The sequence below is a fragment of the Triticum aestivum genome, chromosome 6B, assembly GCF_018294505.1.
Source record: "Triticum aestivum cultivar Chinese Spring chromosome 6B, IWGSC CS RefSeq v2.1, whole genome shotgun sequence".
NCBI lineage: Eukaryota > Viridiplantae > Streptophyta > Magnoliopsida > Poales > Poaceae > Triticum > Triticum aestivum.
The window spans coordinates 679,030,737-679,036,491 of NC_057810.1; the positions used below are offsets into that span (position 1 = coordinate 679,030,737).

A 5,755-nucleotide genomic window follows, 5' to 3' on the forward strand; every position below is an offset into this window, starting at 1 on the left:
CCACCACCACCACGTGATCTGTACAACGACACAACACACCAAAAGCAATACCATCTCAATCCGATATGAGCAAGAACATCCTCTCGTAAGGATCGGCTCGTCTCCTGCTCCTGCTCCTGCCGTGTCGACGTCGTCCAAAGTCCTAAGTCGCACGCGCATCCCGCATGCGGATGAATGGCTATTTCTTGTATACATAGAGATAGCGGCATGGACGGAGAGAACAAGGAAGGGTGCATCAGAAGCGCGGCCCATGGCCAAAGGGAAAGTCATGCCACGGATCGGTGAGGTGGCGCAAGCCAGGCCCTCCCTAGCTAGTTGATGAGCATCCCTATGCACACGCTCATTTCACAAGAAAAGGAATTAAATGACATGGGTTTTGGCTGACTGATGAGCATCCTTAGAAAGTAGTGTTCATTTATAGGGTCGCCGTATGCATGGCGGCAAGCGTGTTGAGTTTTGCTTTGCTTTGGAGTACTACTTGCATGCAGAACTTGAACAGTTTGGTGACCACCGTATGCATCCCCAGGAATGTGTTCATTTATAGGATCGCAGTATGCATTTCATCCCCATTGTTTTATCCCCGCGGCGAAAACAACTCTGTTGCGCCCTTGTATGATTAGATAAAAAATCACTTAAAGACAGATGCCCGAATAGCAGCGCTGACGCAAGTTACCCCGCTTGTCTCTCAAACAAAAGGATCTTGCATATACGCAAGTTGTTTTTGCTGTCAATGCGTGTTCTTTTTTATTTTCGTATATGAACGAGCAAATGAAACAAAGGGAAAATCATATGAACCTGTAAGTTAAACAAACAGAAAAACATGGTCAATCCAATCCAATCTATATTAAGACAAACAAGAAAGACGTCTCCAGCATACATCACCCTTGATGAAGTATTTCTCATTTCATTGCAAAGTCTATGGTCGTTGGGGACAACAACTAAACACAAGGAGCAAATTCGCGTTGATTTCAACAGTATTTCATGGATTCAATATCACCGGCCTCCAACAGTTCAGACACACAAAAGGAGACGGTTTATTTGGTACACAGCACCCACGTGGCGGCCAAATCAACATTCTTAGGCTCAAGCAAATCAAGGATGAAGCCGTTCAGAACACATTCATTCATTCACAGCCAATACAAGGCATTGTATTCATCAGAATAGCATGTGATGGACTAAAACTACAAGGCACATCAGAAAAAATTTATGAGCTAAAAACTACAAGCCACTATGATATCGGTCATCATTAAACTGCATTTCTCACAAAACCTAAGACTAAACTTGGTAGCAAGAGGAACCCAGCGCGACGCCAAATATACACTGAGATGGAGAACACAGCGCTTCTTTCCGGCCACCTGAGTCTTCGTCGCAATTGGCATGGATATCAACACTAGTTCACCGGTTCAATACCACCGGCCTCCGACACTTGAACCAGCCAACAGGCACTTTTATGATGCATCATCGGCTATAACAATCAGCGCTTTCAAAGACCAAGCAGCGCCAGAACCTCCATCGGTCAGTCTTCTCGCTCCGTCCGCCCTACAGGAGATCAAACTTCCAGCAGCAAAATGACCTTCCTACCCCTGCTCGACATGCACACGCCGCCGGGGAGGTACGCGAAACCCTGGACACAACAAGAGTTTCAAACTTTCAATCTTGTTACAAACAGCCGGAGCCCAGAGGCGAGTCTGCAATTCATTCAGAGCGGTGGCTGGCCACGTACCTGATGCATGATCTTGGGCAACCTGGAGAGCAATCAGCATCGCCTCCGACATGTCGAGGCCGACTTGATTAGCGAAGCTGAACACAGGAGCAGCCTAAAATTGTTGCAAGCCAAATATTTTTTTTGTTAGGCCCACACAATGCCAGAGTGAATATATGTGACGTGGCAAAATGATCAAGAACACAACCGACCTTCAGGGAACAGCAAATGATTGAATCTGAGTCCTGCCACAACGCTTTCAGGGAAGCGTCCGCACTCTGAGAGTCCGTGCAAAGGAGTTCCGCTCCAGTGTGAAACCTGGAAGTTGTCCACACAACCAAATTACTTCTCTATTGCGATACCATGGAATAGCACAGGCAGTGCTACTAAGACGAAATGACAACCATCTTCCGAATAGAAAAAAACTGTAGCTCTCTGCACCGTTTCACCTTGCAAGCATGGGAGCATCAGGAGATCCTGGAGGGTTCTTCATTTCACTCTGTCCACTAGGACCAGAAGGGGCTACTGCCATGGCCACTCTCTGCACCGTGCCACCACAGTCCTCACATACTCCCTCGCCACTGCCGCAACACTCTCTCGAAGGTGTTTCTCATACGAGAACTGGAAAGCACTGGTAAGTACTCATCTTCTATTGCCGGATGCATCACTAGGAGCACACCAGGTCTAACCTTAACCTCAAGAGTAGATGCAAGGTCTGGTGTACGTGTTGCTGATGGTGCATCCTGCAGTTTTAAGTGCATGACCTATTGTTTAGTGTTAAACAGTGGGCAAGATAAATGCTGCCAGTGCAAACTATACTAACCGTCTTGGCATCAAGTGGTATCACGTGGAAGCCCGACAGTAGCAGTGGAGCATTATCAGCGAACGATTCATCAAGCTGCGCACATGCACCGGCAGCATTTTATTCAACACCGCTGCATAACTGACATAGACGATACATATTTATAAGGCCGATGTAACAAATAAAATTAAAATGATGCAAACTAGCTGATGCTGGCTCAAAGGATACCAGCAGAAGATGCATATCTCTTGATAGAACAACTTCATCATGACAGACTGTGTCCCTCAAGTCTAATAACCATCAATAACTAGCAATTTAAAAGGGTAGTTTGATGGACAAGACATGATAATAACTACTCCCTCCGTCCCATAATATGAGATCTTATTACATCCAATATATGGGACGGAGGGAGTAGTTACAAGCATGTGGAATCAAAATCATCAGCCAAGACAGGTGCATACACTGAGAGGAAACTGAAGGGCAAAAGCACACAAAATAGGCCTTGCAACTCAAAAATTCATGATCATTCAAATCACTAAGCCTGAACATGTCTACTTTTTCAACCTAGCTCGTCGACTCGATGGCCAGAACCACCACCAGAGCACAAGCACTAGAACATCGGTTCGATGACCGGAGCAAAGCACATTGTGTCCACAGCTCGAACGCAGGGGGGAAGGAGAGACCAGGGACATAATTCATGAGAACATACTCCTAACATAGCTGAAAAAATGCAGCTATTCTAGAAAGATAACATGCTTTACTCATCACCTACAAGTAAGATCTTGAGAACTAAGCATCTATCCAGCCATAGAATACCGACTCGAGATCAGCCCCAGATACAAAATTATCTCAAGAAAACTAACAAGAAATTTTCTAGCAAAGAAACAAACAAGGAATGTTCTCCTCAAGATACCATAACTACAAGTTGAACTAAATCCACTTATGTGATCACAAAAACCAAAGCATGCTTGGTTCAATTCAATATTGACATTTAGCTAGCCTGCTCTCAAAGTTTTGAACCACTCGATCAGATTTATCATGCAAGGAGTCTTGCTAGCATGAAAATCTGGGAAAGCCTATCAAGATTATGTGAGCAAACTTATACTTCATAGTTGTTCCTTTAAAACAAGATTATGTTGTGTTCCGGATTGCCAGAATTACATGTAAGGCTATCATACCGATACACTGCATATCAGAAATATAAGAAAATATTGTCACTTTACATATGTGAGCACGCTAATTAGAAATTACATCTCTTTTTTTTTCTCAATGTAAGGCTATATTTTTCTGTTGCTCATTTTAATAAATTCTCAACTTTTGGGAACTCTAAACAGTTAGCCAAAGTAGATACATCATCGTTCATGTTCCCACAGAAAAAGCAAAACGACCTTAGTTTAATAAAGAAAAGAAATATACAAAAAATCAATGCATTGCCAGAGTATTAGCAAGAATGAGGCTTTACAGTAGTAGGGGAACAGTATGAAATCCACACACAGCAAAACACAAGGCCTAGGAACTGAAAGGCATGAATGAATGAATTACCCTGAACGGTATCGGGCATGCCAACATCCATCTTGACCTCCCAAGGGAGATACAAGTAGACTGGTAGCATGCCAAGGCCGCCAGCATCATGGAGGGCGTTCATGCCCATGTAGGTGGTGTTGGCCACTATCATCGAGATATCATGCCCCTACGCATCCAACTCCTTTGCAATCTCTTCTTGTTAACCAAAAAGGGGACATTTTTCGTTACCAGTCATGAAAAGAATGTAGAAGTGTCAAAGGAACAGAAATACAATAGGTTGACCTTAATGTCCAGAAAAAAGTTTAATAGCTCTACCTATTTTTCTACATTTTTGCAAGCTTTATAACCAAGACACAGTGATCATTAACTCCCCTCCATCAATATCAGAATTTCAAAAGGTCAGGGTATTTCTAAAAGCTAGTACTCCCATCTTTCTCCATCTCCTTTACATACATGCACAGTACACCCATACAATGAATCAGCCATAAAAATACACAAAAGGAGAGATTTTTATCTTTTTTTCCAGAAATACAATGTCTTTCTTCATATTTGTATTTCCAGGGAAAAAATTATATATGCCTATTTTCTTTGGATTTGGAAGCTTTCTCACCAGGAAACAGTGATAATTATCTTCCCCCATCAATACCAGGGTTTCTAAAGACCAATGTCTTATAAAAGCTACAACTCCTATATCTCTATCTCCTTTACATACATACACAGTACATCCATATAATGTATCAGCAAACAAAAAGCACAAAAGAGGATGATTTTCTTTTGCTTCCCAATTCAAGCAAATATAAGAATGATCTGTTCAAAAATTCATTCATGCATAGTATTCGGACTCATAAATTATCTCATTCGTGTACAAAATTTTGGCTCGATGGCCATGGACACACATAGCATTAGAGAGAGCAGAGGAGGAACCAGTGGCTTACATATGCCGGAGGCGTCGGGGTGGGTGACAGATAAGGAGAGATCCAATACATTAATAAATCCAGTCGGGGTTGTAGATATGGCAGTAGAAACCATTAAGGATGGGCTGCTTCACATCTCTAGGGATGCTGATGTCATCCTCTGCAATTAGACTAGTCGCAGTAAACAAGCAGTGGTACTAACAAGGAAAGCAATGACAAACTTGACCGCAACAATAAAAGGGCGAAAAATCAATCAAAATTGTCCCTATTCTACCAAGTGAGGAAAAACGAATTCAAACAAACACGGAGAGCAGCGTGAGAGAGAACATGTTGTTCAAGTTTAACCCACTCATCCAACTTCCTATTGACTGCAGTTTCTAAATAAGGTGTTTGATACTCATTCGGTGATTGCTTTGCCATTTCATAACACTGAATATAATAGAACAAAAACAAATTAAACCATGAGTCCATCATGAACCCAGATAAGCCAGGCCAAGACCAAGCATAAATCTGTTCTGATCTTTAGGATGACTGGGGATAGATAGATAGTAACCTTACAAAGGGTAGACAAATGAATCAGCCATATGAAAGTCACAAAGGAGAGATTTTTATTGTATTTCCAGAAAAAGTTCAATAGCTCCTCCTATTTTCTTCGTATATAGACACTTTCTAACGAGGAAACAGTGATCATTATCTTTCCCCCATTAATACCAGGATTTCTAAAAGCCAATGTCTTCCTAACAGCTACAACTCCTATCTTTCTCTATCTCCTTTACATACATACACAATACACCCATACGATGGATCGGCAAA

At 42.3% G+C, this 5,755-nt stretch overlaps 1 pseudogene; it reads right to left on the reverse strand.

The window, feature by feature from the left end:
• Nucleotides 1-1,549: 1,549 nt before the first annotated feature.
• LOC123139594 (homeobox-leucine zipper protein HOX32-like) lies at nt 1,550-2,805 on the reverse strand (annotated as a pseudogene).
• Between the last annotated feature and the right edge of the window lie 2,950 nt (nt 2,806-5,755).